The following is a 14,953-nucleotide window of genomic DNA, read 5'->3' on the forward strand; positions in this document are numbered from 1 at the left end:
GTTCTCTTCTGTAGGGAGTACGTGTGGGAAGTCACGTAGGCAAGCGCACGGCACATAGCACAGACCCTTTCTCAGTGCTACTCAACCTTTCCTGTCCATAACCCTTTATTAAGGTATTTGGACTTAAAGGGAGACAAAGTCAGGGCCTGGTTTGGTCCTCATCTCAAGCCTTATCGTGGCCTCCAACAAGATAGCTATCATCTACCTCTTCCATTCATTTCTCTCTAAATAAACAGAAAAATATTATTATTCCACTTGAAAATATTTCCATGAATTTAACATAAGATCTTTCCCAGATCCAAAGTCATTGTTTTTCAAAAGCACAGAAAATTTAATAGTCGCCTAACACAGATACAGTTGTATTTTCTAAATTACGATCCATACTCAAATTTTGCTCTTATCCTAATAATATGCTGTAGAGCCTTTCTCCCAATCTAGAATACGATCTATGACTATTCATTTTGTATTTAGTTGTTAGGGCTATTTGATCTTTAAGCTGGAAGTTTCTTAATGCTTTTACTTTTCTCTCATGAAATAGACATTTTTGAAAAGTACAAAACAATTTGCTTGGTAGAATGCTTATTATTTTAGATTACCTGATTGTTTTCTCATAACCAGGTATAGATTTTCCATTTTTGGAATGATACAGGATAAGTGACACAAAGTCCTGTCCTTCTTATATATTTTGAGGAAATACTGGATATTAAATTGTCCCGTTGTATTTATATAGTATTGAGTCATTTGGCTAAGGCAGCATCCATCAGATCTATCTTTTCTGAAGTTAGTTTTTACTTGTAATTAATTATCTGTGACTATGTCTGTTTATTTAAAAAAAAAAAATAACAAGGGATTTGAAGTGAACTAAAATACTGGATGTGGATTTCATCCTTTTTTTGTTGTTGTTTAAGATTATCTATTTACTTATTTGACAGACAGAGATCACAAGTAGGCAGAGAGAGAGGGGGGAAGCAGGCTCCCCACTGAGCAGAGATCCTGACGTGGGGCTTGATCCCAGGACCCTGAGATCATGACCTGAGCCAAAGGTAGAGGCTTAACCCACTGAGCCACACAGGTGCCCCAGATTTCATCCTTTTCGATTGACTGATTCTTTTTATTGTGGTGTGGTGAAAAGCATGTAAAATGAAATTTATGTTCTTAACAAAATTTTAAGTGTACAGTATGCTACTGTTACCTGCATACATGTAGATAGCAGACCTCTAAAATATGTCTATCCTACATGAATAAAACTCTATACCCATTCAAAAGAACTCCCCATTTTCCATTTCCCTGGAAAACATCATTCTACTTTCTAATTTATGAGTTTGAATACTTCAGATGGCTCTTATAATTGGAATCTTACATTTATCCTTCTCTGCCTGACTTATTTCACTTAGCATAATGTCCAAGTTCCATCCACGTTGTAGTGTGGGATAAGACTTCTTTCTTAAAGGCTGACTAGAGGGGTGCTTGGGTGGTTCAGTGGATTAAATCCTCTGCCTTTGGCTCAGGTCATGATCTCAGGACCCTGGGATGGAGCTCTCTGCTCCATGGGAAGCCTGCTTCCTCCTCTCTCTCTGCTTTCTCTCTGCCTACTTGTGATCTCTATCTGTCAAATAAATTAAAAAAAAAATCAAAACTTAAAAAAAAAAAGGCTGAATAGTATTCCATAGTATGTATGTATATATATGTGTGTATATATATATGTATTTTTTCTTTAATTATGTTAATGGAAATGACAATTCTTTCTGCCTTTAATTTTTTTATGAATAATGCTGCAAAGAACATGGGAATATGCATATCTCTTTGAGAACCTGTTTTCGGTTCTTTTGGATAAATGCCCAGAAGTGGGATTGCAGAACATATGATAGTTATATTTTTAATTTATGAGGAATCTCCATCCAGTTTTCCATAGCAACTATATCATTTTACCTTCCTACTAACAATGCACAGCAGTTTGATTTGCTCCACATCCTTTCCAGCACTTGTTATTTTAAGTGCTGGAAAGGATGTGCTCACTCTTTTTCTTTCTTTTTGATAATGGTCATCTTAAGAGGTGTCCAGTGTCCTTCAATTTGCGTTTCCTTGATGACTAGTGATGTTGAACATATATCTCTTGGATAACTGTAAGTCTTCTTTGAAGAAATGTCTATTCAAGTACATTGTCTATTTTTTAATTGGGTCATTTGTTTTGTTTTTATAATTTTTTATTTTTTTATTAACATATAATGTTAATAAAACATGTACAGGGGTACAGGTCTGCGAATTGCCAGGTTTACACACCTCACAGCACTCCCCACAGGGTTTTGTTTTAATATTCAATTGCAAGAGTTCTTTATTTTGGAAATTAACTCTTATCAGATATGTGGTTGGCAATATTCGTTTCACATTTCATACATTATGAGACTGACGCGCTACCTACTGCGCTAACGAGGCACCTTCACATTTCATACATTAGCTTTCACTTTGTTGATCCTTTCCTTTGCTGTGCAGTAATGTTTTAGTTTGATGTAGTTCCACTTGTCTATTTTTGTATTTTTTCGGCTGTGCTTTTGGTGTCCTATCCATGAAATCATTGCTAAGATCAATGCTATGAACTATATGTTTTTCTCTAGGAGTTTCAGAATTTCAAGTCTTACATTTAAATGTTTATTCTATTTTGAGTTAATATTAGGTATGGTATAATATAATGGTCTGATTTCATTCTTTTCTTGTGGATATACAGTTTTCCTAAAGCCATTTATTTAAGAAACTGTTCTTTCCCCATGGTATAGTACTGGCATCCTTGTGAGATATCTATATATATATCTCTATATAACTATATATCTATATCTATCTATCTCTCTCTCTATATATATGGATTTATTTCTGGGCTTTCTATTCTGGTGATTTGTTTGTTTGTATGCCACTACTATATTGTTTTGATTACTGTGGCTTTGTTTAATGTTTTGAAATCTGGAAGTATAACTCCAGCTTTGTTATTCATTATTGACATTGTTTAGGCTATTTGGTATCCTCTGTGGTTCATATAAATTTTAGGATTATTATTTCTACTTCCAGAAAAATGTCATTGGCATTTTCATAGAGATTTGATAGGGATAGCCCCCAGTAGGCCTCATATGATAATCTCTGGGAGAGTGGATATGTTTGCTTACATTGTAAAGATTTGCTGGTGAAATGATTATTACTAATGGATGACCTTAAAATAGGTAAACTGTCCTAGTGGGACCTTCATAATCACATGAGCCTTTAACAGTAGAAACAGAAATGGAAGCCAGAAAGATGAAGGAGAAGAGAATTTCAGATACATATATCTATAAATTATGAGGGAGCCGTGTAACTGGGAGTGCGGACAGCTTCTAGGAACTGACAACTGACAGTGACAAAGGAACTAACAACACAACTGACAACCAGAAAGGAATTTGAGACCTCCATCTTAAAACAACAAAAATCGGATTCTCCATAAAATGAATAAGACTAGAGGGGGACTGTGTCCAAAAATCTCCAGGTAAGAGTCAACGTTGACCAGAACTGCAATTTTCCCTTATAAGATTCTAAGCTGCACAGAGTCACCTAGACTTCTGAACTATCTAATTGTGATATAATAAATGGGTGTTATTTTAAGCCACTACATTTGTGGTAATTTATTTTGCAGAAATAGAAAACAAATACAGATTGTTTGTATGTATGTATATGTATGTATGTATGTATGTGTGTGTGTGTGTGTATATTTGCTCAGAAATAAAATTTCCTCCTCTGTATTGGTGATTGAAGTTACATTGGGTGTTATTCTATTCTTTAGTCACAAAATCATTTTGTCATAACTTCTGCCTGAGAGAGTTATATATGTACTAAAGACAGAAAATATTTTGGTTTTATTAAAGGTATTCTAGGAGCGCCTGGGTGGCTCAGTGGGTTAAAGCCTCTGCCTTCAGCTCGGGTCATGATCCCGGGGTCCTGGGATCAAGCCCCACATCGGGCTTTCTGCTTGGCAGGGAGCCTGCCTCCCACTCTCTCTCTGTCTGCCTCTCTGCCTACGTGTGATTTCTGTCTGTCAAATAAATAAATAAAACTTAAAAAAAATGTATTCTACTTTCCCTAATTAATTATTGGTATACCAATCCTAACTTCTAATACCTTCATATTTGGGGTAAAATATTAAAGAAATGACATTTTTGTTGATCCTCATTTTCAACTGAATGTGGTTGTGTTTTTCTCAACTCAATTGGATTTTATCGTAAAAATCTTTATTCTTTCAATGCCATCTAAACAATCTTACTATTTGTATGATAGAAGTACACCACTAGCTTTCCTAAACTACTGCATTTAAACTTAATTTTAATTTGAGCTACTTCTATCTTAAATAATATTTATTCCATAATTTAAAATCTTGACCAACACAAAGATAGTCATTCATGTTTAATAAGTCATTTAGAACTCAATGTCATACGTATATATTTTTTCAGTTTTCTGAACTATAACTGTAACTATTTAGCAAAGAAAATGTGTTTCTGAGAATTCAGAAAACAGAAACTAAATTAATATAGTTTTTAATGAAATGTGATTGTAAGATAGACATACTATTGCACAACTGGATAACAATAAGGGCAAAAATGATTATTTTCAACCTCATTTATGAAAAATAAAGTTTCACTTTAAAATTATGTTTACATATTTAAAAATATGAGGTTAATGTTCTTGTGTAACAGTGTATAATTTTTGTTTTCATTTTGTTTTGACACTATATTGGTTTTTGCTTTAGTTCTTAGAAATAATGCAATATAGTAATGATTTTTATTTCCCATTGATATGTTTTAAATATTTCCTATATATCTGTTTATATTCAAAGCAATCTTTTAGAAATTCATGTAGCATTTTCCCCCAGAGGCTTAAATGCAAGACATTTTTATCTTTAGTGGTAAATAGATCTGACAACTTGTTTGGCCACAAAGTCAACAAGATTAATAATATCTGTTAAAGGAAAATTAAAAACATTCTTTTCCATCTAAAAAGAAAAAGTAAATTACTGCAACAAATACATTAATGCAGTTAATCCATTACATTTATAGATTCCATTATGTAAATTTATTAGATTTTTATCCAGCATCATTTATTCAGAATAATACAATCTTATAAGCCATAAATCGAAGCTCGCTAATGGATTCAGATATGTTTATATTTTTTAAGCACTGAGGAGTAGAAATGCAAATACTGTTAGGCCACAAGTGACTCAGATCATCCATTCATGAATGAAGAAAAAAAAACCTCATCAAAGCTATAAAATGATGATCAGATTTATAAGAGTATCAGAACATGTTTTTGAGGGAACACTACCATCTACTAAAATCTGCATTCGATGTAAAAGAATGGGAAAATGTTCAAAAATACTTTAGTATCTGTCATTCATTCAGCTTAATGATTCCCAATCTTGTGAGAATGTTGGCAGTTCTGGTTCAAAAGAAAAGCTCTCAGGTTATCTCCTGACAATTTATTTTTTCTTCCTATTTGTTTATGTTTTCCAGAATTAATACTTAAGATAATTACAGAATTTCTAAAGGTGTCTGAAGGTCAGAGATAGAAGAAAAGGGAACCTAATATTTATTTTCAAGCTTTAATTAAAAGATCCTATCAATTCTTATTCTTGTTACAATCCTTACCCATATGCCAAATAATCAGTATAGTTTCCAAATCCTGAAGCCCTTATTCTGAAAACCATTTTATTTCTATCAAACCAATATTGTTGATATAACAGTCCTATATGATAGTTTAATATGCTAACTACTGGCAATCAATATTGACAGAAGTTATATATTTTTATTTTTTTCTTTATTTATTTGAGAGAGATTGAGAGAGAGAGAGAGAGCAAGTGCACAAGCAGGGGAAGCAGCTGAGGGAGAGAGAGAGGCAGGCTCCCTGCTCAACAGGGAGCCCTATATGTTTCAATGAGTATGTATTCTCATTCAAAAATTTGCTCTATGTAGAACAGTATTTCTCAAATTATTTAGAATACTTGCTAGAAGACGTAATCTATAAAAGTGCTTCTGTTTATAATATTTTATTATGTATAATTTTTGGTAGAGGGCCGGAATGGCATCTAAGTGTATATATTCTAAAGAATATATCAACATAATACCACATCTATGATTCGGCTTGAATCAATGCCATCATCATAGGTCTATGGAACTCTAAACATGTTCTGGTAAACAGAAACTCATAATAGAAGTTGCATCTTTCTTTTGAAGTGGATTATCTTACATAATGAAAGTCCATGTTATGTTACAACCATGGAGAAATTTTCAGTGTGCTCTGGGAGGACACCTACGTAAGCTCATTTTCCTTTTAATTAGGTGACAAAAGAAAACAAATGTTATTATTTCATGTAGAAAAGAAATCTCTTAATAAACGGTAGAAGTTTTAAATATGTAAATTAGTGACAAGCCAGAAGCTGAATATATGTATACATTCATATGAATATATAAAGAAATTGGTCTCATTTGTTAAAGATATACTAACTAAATTAACTAAATAATTATGTATAGAAATGCAAAAAAAAGAATGCTTTAACAAATAAATACCTAAAGATGCATCTATGTTAAATAAATCTTAATGAATATATGCACAATTTATTTAATATATCCTGTCCACATGTGGTCACTGCAAGTCCTTGCCCCTAGGAACAATGAAATAACATGAAGAAAATTAAAAAAAAAAAAAAAAGAAAAGGGAATGTAAAGTTTGTTACAAAAGTTCTAAAAATTATGGAACAATGACATGTTACAAAACAGAAAATTCCTACTAGGTATAATGCAGATGGAAAAAAAAAAAAAAGAAAATATTTCAAACTCCATACAGATCCTGAAGTTTAACTCACAAGTATTCTTCGAACTTACTGTTGCAGTAAATTGACTAGACCTAAGATGACTTCCTTTTGGGGAATATAGTGTTGTCCCAGAAGTATCTTCCTAAATCAGTAATCTTGGATAAATTATTTACCTTAATTTCCATCATGGTATAAAAAAATAAGAACAATGGGAGTATATGTCTGTGTTGGTTTGAATCACCTGAGAAGTAGGATCAAGACAACATAAATGTGCAGGAATGTTAAAGAGAAATCGGAGAGAGAACTTCATAAGATTGGAACAGTGATCTAAGCACAACTGAAATCTGACCCAGATAGAAGGAGAAAGAGGAAGGTAGATTGTGTAGAAGGTTTGTAAACTGCTATGCAATATGGAAAATTTCACAAGGCTGTTGGGGAGTTTTTAAGTCAAAAACAACCATCAGAGATAGTCCCATCCCAGGAACGGATGTCCAGCAGTACCCCTGCTGAGCTCAGTTATTATCTGGGAGCAGTCCAAGTGAAGTGCGGACTCACACACATGCAGAGGTAGATCGCAGAGCAGCTGGGAACTGGGGTTGAACCTGGGAACTTGGGAACTTCTCTCCTGGTAGTTGGGGGTCTACAAGGTACATTTTTGTGGCCACTGCATTACCTCAGAGAGTTATGAATCTTATGAAAACAATTCTACAAAACACTTAAAATAGTTTTAAGACTATGCTTGGTAAATGCTGGCTACTTTTGAAAAGATAAAATACCTGCCCTTGAGTAAAGAAATAAGCTGCAGTTCACTTGTAGACACTTAGGACTTTGAAGATTAATAGTAGTCAGAATTGCTAAAGCAGAATGCCCAAGGACAAACTGAGACACGCAAAGGACTACATACTGTAAGAACAAGGCTCCTGCTTGACCTCAGAGGTCTTTTTCCTGATCTAGCAGTAGCATCATCAGGCACAAGATCAGCCCTTCTAAGAGAAAAGACCAAGGGAAAATTGGATGTTTCAGGTTGTTGCTGATATAACATATGCACCAATTATAGAGAATAAACTGTATTAACGCAGTACAAACATATAGCCACCAGCCTCCCGGGGCATATGAGCAGAGGAGTCTTACGGTATTTTTGTAAACAAGTGAAGTATATAATTTTCTGACAAAATTAAAAATGTAAATTAAGTTAAAACAAGATATTAGTTTTATAAGATATACAAGATTTTATACTTAGAATATGATTCAAATGCAGAGTCCTCCCTATGCACACATTTTTCTCAGGTTCTATGTTGCAGTATTTCGGTATTAGACAATAAACATACTTGACATTTCTAATGATGCATTTATATTCAAGGATAGCATTTTATATCTGTTCCATGATATTTCAGTTACAACAGATACACTATATTCAAGTTAGATCATGCTCAAAGACTGGCATTATTAAACTTTAATGAATGTGGATGATGATAGGAGGAACATTCAGCAATGAGAATATAAGAACTTAAAATTGCATGACATTGTTGAGATAAGGACTGTTCATAACACAGCGCACAGAAAAGTTTCAGGAAGTAAAGGTAAAGGAGGTAAAAGAAAGATATTTTCTTTCTGTAGTTACAGATTGCCACATGCATAGCTAATTATACATATTTATATATTTATAAATATATAAATTTTATTTTCATTTTGGCCATAATGGAAATTACCAAGAGCAAATTTCTGTTCAAGAAGCATTGTGATACAAATGAAAGACACTGTAGTCATGAATCATTGCCAATAACTTAAATTTCCTGAGCCTCAGTTTTCATATTTATAAAAGCAAGCATATTTATAAAGCATATTTGTAAAAGCAAGGTGGAAATAACTCTCATAATAATGCTCTTCAATTTATAATATGTGCAACTATTTATCACATGTCTAGGTCAGGGCAAGTAGTCATAAGAAAAAAACTTAAACTCATTTAATGGACTACCACAGGAGGAGGGAGAATTCTGTATTGATAGGAACTTCCAGGTTGGTGAAAGCGTCCATGTGTTGGGAGGTTCATACACCCCAAAGCCATGGGGACAGAAGCTCCCATGCTCTAGACGCTTCTGGAACTCGCCCTATGTACTTCGACATTTTCCAATCCTTTTATATCTTTATAAATGTCCTATATAATAATAGCAAACATAAGATAACATCTATGAACATATAAACTAGAAATCTCAGACTCAGGACGCCTGGGTGGCTCAGTCAGTTAAGCCTCTGTTTCAGCTCAGATCATGATGTAAAGGTCCTGGGATCGAGTCCCACATTGGGTTCCTTGCTCAGCAGGGAGCATGCTTCTCTCTCTGCCGCTGCCTGCCACTCTGTCTCTCCCCCTGCTTGTGCTCTCTCTCTCTCGGATAAATAAATAAATAAATAAATAAATAAATAAAATCTTAAAAAAAAAAAACCTTAAAAAAAAAATAACAACTCAGACTCAAACTGAATACATGAGCTATTCAGACAGCAAGTGAAGACAGAACTTATTTCCCAATGCTGAACTCTGAGATCAATAGAATCAGAGTTTTAGTCATATTTGGAGATGAAGTCATAACTATGGAAGAGTTCAACAAACTTTCATATATAGAGACCATGTCTCAAATTCATCTGGCCATCTCAATATACATGTGAATATAAATGTGTCTCAAGGAGGATAGACCCAAACATACTGTATTTACCCAGAAGACAATAAAACTTCTGGAGTTGGCTAAATTTATATGACTCGTAGTATAAGCCTAAATGTTTTAAACCTGTGGCCAAATTTTAAACATTTGGATTCATTCAATTCTGAAGGTACAATTTCAGCCATGAAACTAGTGAAATCAAAGACTCAGATATTTAAATCATGTATTAAATTCACTGTATCATAAACCTCATTACTATACATAGCCCTATAATTTGTAGCATTAGCATGTTACTAATTTTTAATTAATAAGGTTATATTTTCAATTATTAACAGATGATTACATATGTTGTTAAACAGAGAAAGTTTTGTAAATGCATACTGATTAAAATTCATGGTATTAACTTCTGATGATACAGGAATTGAACTGACCCAACTCAACTATTTTAAAATATGTCTACCAGACTAAAGAAATAAGATTTTTGTATACCTAATTTTTAGGTATTTTAGAATATTCTTCATACTTATATAAATTTTATTAGCAAGACTATGATTAATTATGTAAATAGCATAGCAAAACTATGACAAGTTATGTTTACTCAAGGAAAAGGTATTCACAGAGAGGCAGGATAAATTTTAGCCTTGTTTATTTCATTGACTATTAAATCACTGGAAAAGCGTTAAGTCCTGTTCAGAAAGCCTACACTCCCCTAATGAGCTTGCATTAGGCAACTGAAATTTTGGATAACGATTTCTCCAAGGTTTCTCCTCAGTTAGTTCCTTTTTTCTCTTTTCTCTGTCATTCATTTTCTTATATACAAAAAGGTAATTGAGTCTAACATGAAAATAAGGCAAAATGACAAGTGATTATGTAATATTTTGAAGTGTAGTTTTTATAAGCTTACTTTCCACTCATGTAATTAACAGATAATCTATTCAAGAGATATTTCTACATTTGATTGATGGTTTCCGGCCCCATAAAGTTAGAAACTAGTTTATTGAAAAACCTATGAGTTGTGATTATGGCCTATAAAAAGGATAAATCAAAGCTTGTGATTTTGTAGCTCTATAGAAAATTAACCTGTCATTTAGCTAACTTGACTTCTTACCTGTGCATTCCCTCATGAGGTCTTCAAACACCTACAGGCATGATCATTTGTCTTTCGGATGGTGCCTTATCAGTAATTCAAGAAAACTTTGACATGAACCAAAATCAAAACCAAAACAGAACCAAAAATCTTGCAATATTTTGCTTTTACCCATTTCCCTTATTACTCTTTTTTCATTCCTCTCTTCCTTCTTTCCCTTATCGATTTTCTCATCTTCATTTCCTTTTCTTCACCTTCAATACTTTCTTCCTTTCAGCTTTCTTTTTATTTTTTCTACAGTTCTCCTTTCTTGACCAAGCTGCATTCTAGATTATAACCAATTTTGTAAGCACTGACAATGTTTGTATCTCATTATAGCTTTATTGCAATGCACCATGAAATTCTGCACAAATGTCCTAATTTTGATAAAGCTCAATATATCTATATGTTCTTTTATTACCAGTGCTATTAAAGATCTATTTATTTATTTGAGAAAGAGAGAGAGAAGGAGAATGTGAAAGGGGAGAGGGGCAAAGGGAGAGAATGTTCAAGCAGACTCCCTCCTGCGCATGAAGCCTGATGAGGACTTTCTGGCTGCATCCCAGGCCCCCAAATTCACGACCTGAACGAAAACCAAGAGTCAACTGACCTAGCCACCAAGTTCCCCTGTTGCCTGTGTTACTGATCTCATATCCTAGAGGTTATTGCCAATGTCATAAAGATTTTTCTCTTTATGTTGTCTTCAGGAGTTTTGCTCAGAGTTCTTGCACCATTTTTGGCTAACTGTTATATAGCATGTAAGGTAAGGATACAGATTCATTCTTTTGCATGTGTATATACAATTTTTCCAGGACTGTTTGCTGAAAAGACTGACATTACCCCATTGAATGGCCCTGGCACCCTATATTATTTTGAGTCACTGAAGTGTCATATATGGTTTAAAGTTCCCTTAGTAAATAATGTCTTATAGGTCATAATGATTTATTACCCCAACCTATAAATATTTATGGTATAAGATATTACCTCTAGGTGCTCTAATATATAATTTATTTTGAGGCTTTGGGTTTGATCATTTAACCAACTTAATTTTCCATTTATTTCTCTGAGATAAGTGAAATTATTGATCATAAACCTCCATCTTATAGACCACACAAAACCAGATTTATGTGGATTGTGAAACAAGAAAAAAAGATATCATACTAAAGTTTATAGGCATTTTTAACCGACACAGACTTAAAAGTCTTTAGTAGTATAAGTGGAGAAAGTGCACAACGTAGCAGTGTCAATTTATGAAAGGTTACACTTGTTTGTGTCAAGTGTCTGAGTCTCCCTCTTATATTTTTGGTTTGCCTGACTTTAAGAACCAGCATATTTTAGAGGTCCCCACTTCTAAGACCTTGTTCTGATAGAAATAGTTTTCAAAGACTGGAAGAAAATGCAGGTAACTGACATTTACACAGTAAATTATTTCAACTATTGCTGTTTCTTTAATCACACACTACATGTCTGCCACTTCCAATAACAGCTTGCTGTCTGGCAGACTCTGCTTTATCTCTGAATTTCACTGCTTATGTGACCCTTCGTGAATAGCGTAGTCTAGTCATTAGGTACATTTTTAGATTCATGTTCACTCTAATTTCATTGCTCCCACGTACCTCTGTTCAAGCCTAACTGGCACTGATCTGACCTGTGTGTTCCTTCTGCTTCTGTTAGAGTTTCCACAGACCAGGTACTTGCCACATTTATTTGTAGAAATTGCTCTGTGGTTCAAAAACAAAAACAGAAAAGCTCTCTCTTCTGTCTTTTGCACAGTTGTATTGAACATGACTTTGTGTTTCTATTTCTGAGTTATTTCATACACTGAATGGATGTTCTTTTATATTTCAGCCTCAGAGTCACCTTCTGTGTTTCTAGTAGACGTTTTTTCTCTCTGAATTCCCTCTCTTCTCTATGTTAAGTCAATAAAAGTGGCATATTTTATTAATGTGTTTCTTTTACAGAGTGTTTAATATTCCCTTCTTAGAGTTCAATTAAAAAGAATACATAAAAATACAATTTGTTAATATTAATCATAATTTTATTCATATGAAATAATAAAATATCTTATTGTAACAATAAATAATTAAAATATTTAATAATATATTTATTTATTTACAAAATAGTGATTCAACACTTCCATACAAAACCCAGTGCTGTAACTTTAACCTTTATCCCTCTCTAAACTATGAATTGCAATATTCCTTCTGTCCTTACTCTATAAAAACTTGCCACAAATGCTCTAATCAAATTGAATGGTATTTTTTTTTCATTGTATCCTCATACAATCCTCATTGTATCCTCATGACTGTATCCTCATGCAGAATCTCTAATACATGCATTTTCTTATTGAATAATTTAAATATTTTATCAGTTGGAATTTTTTAAGCACTCTGTTAGATACACATTCATTCCTCCTAGATAAATCCACCTAAAAATTTTCTATGTCAATTTGTGTTCCCTGCATCTCTTCTAGTCTGGTCCATTTCTTAAAATTAATAGAGTAGGAATATAAAGTTAGCAACAGGCATTTTTTTTTTTTTGGTAAGTATTAATGCTCAAAAGTCATAACTTATTTTCAAAAGTCATAACTTTTGAGTAAAAATTAAAGAGCTTGTCAGCATTTTACTCTGCTTGTTCATTTATATTCAGTTAAGTTTCAAAGCATAAGGGAGTTGTTTCATGCTTTATATGTTAACTGGTATTTTGGTTATAAGCTATTCATTCAAAATTTAAAAACCAACATGCATCTATTTTTTTCTTTATTACATGTATTAGGTTTTGTGGGTTTTTTTTTTTTTTTAGATTTTATTTATTTATTACTTTAGAAAGAGGAAGAGTGCACACGAAGAGGGTTGGGTCAAAGGGAGAGGCAGACACCCCACTGAGCAGGGAGTCCTATACAGGACTGGAGCCAGGGACTCCAGGATTACGACCTGAGCTGAATGAAGTCCCTTAACCAACTGAGCCACCAGAGGGCCCCCATATATTAGTTATTTTGAGGCCCCCATATATTAGTTATTTTGAACTGGTATTTATTAATTAGTTTTAGTCAAAAGAAAAAAAACTGAATTGATTGATTGTATTAGGCTTTAACTTCTTTTCTAGCTTTATGTATCATCAATAAACTTGTAGTTTGAAGAGAGAAAATATTTACTGCTAAATAGTTTTATCATTCTACCACTATTATGTGAGTGTCATATTATTTTGCTTTCTGAAATACAATTTATCCAACTACATAACGAACTGGGAAAATTCCAATTCCAATTCCATAAGAAGCAAATAATTCTAAAGTATCTATTTTTAAAGTTGATGTTATTTAAGTCGAATATCATTAATGGTTACAAGGAATAAAAGATATTATAATGATACATAAATATATCCTTCAAAAGAACAATAGGATTTACCTAGAAGGTTTCCATCTTACGTGGTGTACTGCTATTCCACAAACAGATAGGAAGTATATCAAAGATAAGGCAGTTGGGAATGTTATACTCAGACAGTCAATCCAAATGCGTTGAGCTTCAAATTAAACTGGAAGTCAGTAATTGACAACAAAGGAAATTTTGCTTGGGAAACTCCATTTAACGTTTAAGAAAGTAAGTAGAAAAGTTAACTGATTTCCATAGTTAGTTCTAAGATGATTCTCTAAAAATGAAGAGAAGACTTTTTTAATTATAAAATTGATAGTCTCATCATTTATCAGAAGGGAACTTAAAAATCTGTTTTATATGAATTTCTACATATACTTTTATAGAAACCAAGTATTTTATAGCAAATATTTTATATAAATGTATAATATTATATCAAAATTCCCTTTCTTAATAGGTTTTTTAAATGCAAGATATTATAGACTACAGGTCATTTGAAGACAGTCAAGATGCATTTAGAGAAATCAAAGACAAATTATTCAATGGTGCATATATCAGACCTATTGGATCAGTATTTCCTGGGGGAAGCTCAGAGGCCAAGGTAAATCACAGGTATGTGGATTTCTAGTTTTCCTTGCATTCCAAGGCATTATATCTAGTAGACTGCATCTCACACATTACAAAGGAAGCCCTGACTCTTGAGCAGGGTGTTTTTTAGCTCCAGGGCTGGGAGAAAATTAGTCCACCCCTTGACTTGTTATAGAGCATTCAAAGATTTTACGGTGTTTTATAGTGTTATAACAAAACAGGATTTGTGGTCTGAGCTATCATCTTAGAACTCTACCAGGTTGGTTAAATTCTGCACTTAGTTGAAGCATTTTCCATGCAGCATCAAGCTTTCAAGCAGTGCTAACTGCTGACATCATAATGGTAGATATAAAATCATGACTAGAATGTGCCTAATGGTCACTCTCAGCAAGTAGGTCAT

The 14,953-nt window shown here is 33.2% G+C and overlaps 1 long non-coding RNA gene across 1 annotated transcript; it reads left to right on the forward strand.

Moving 5' to 3' along the window:
- Positions 1-2,005: 2,005 nt before the first annotated feature.
- LOC122902306 lies at positions 2,006-14,571 on the forward strand. Its single transcript, XR_006383792.1, has 4 exons — positions 2,006-2,123; positions 3,207-3,505; positions 11,305-11,360; positions 14,423-14,571. It is a non-coding gene; the product is annotated as an uncharacterized LOC122902306 (long non-coding RNA).
- Positions 14,572-14,953: the final 382 nt, after the last annotated feature.

This window comes from Neovison vison, chromosome 1, assembly GCF_020171115.1.
Source record: "Neovison vison isolate M4711 chromosome 1, ASM_NN_V1, whole genome shotgun sequence".
Classification (NCBI taxonomy): Eukaryota; Metazoa; Chordata; class Mammalia; order Carnivora; family Mustelidae; genus Neogale; species Neogale vison.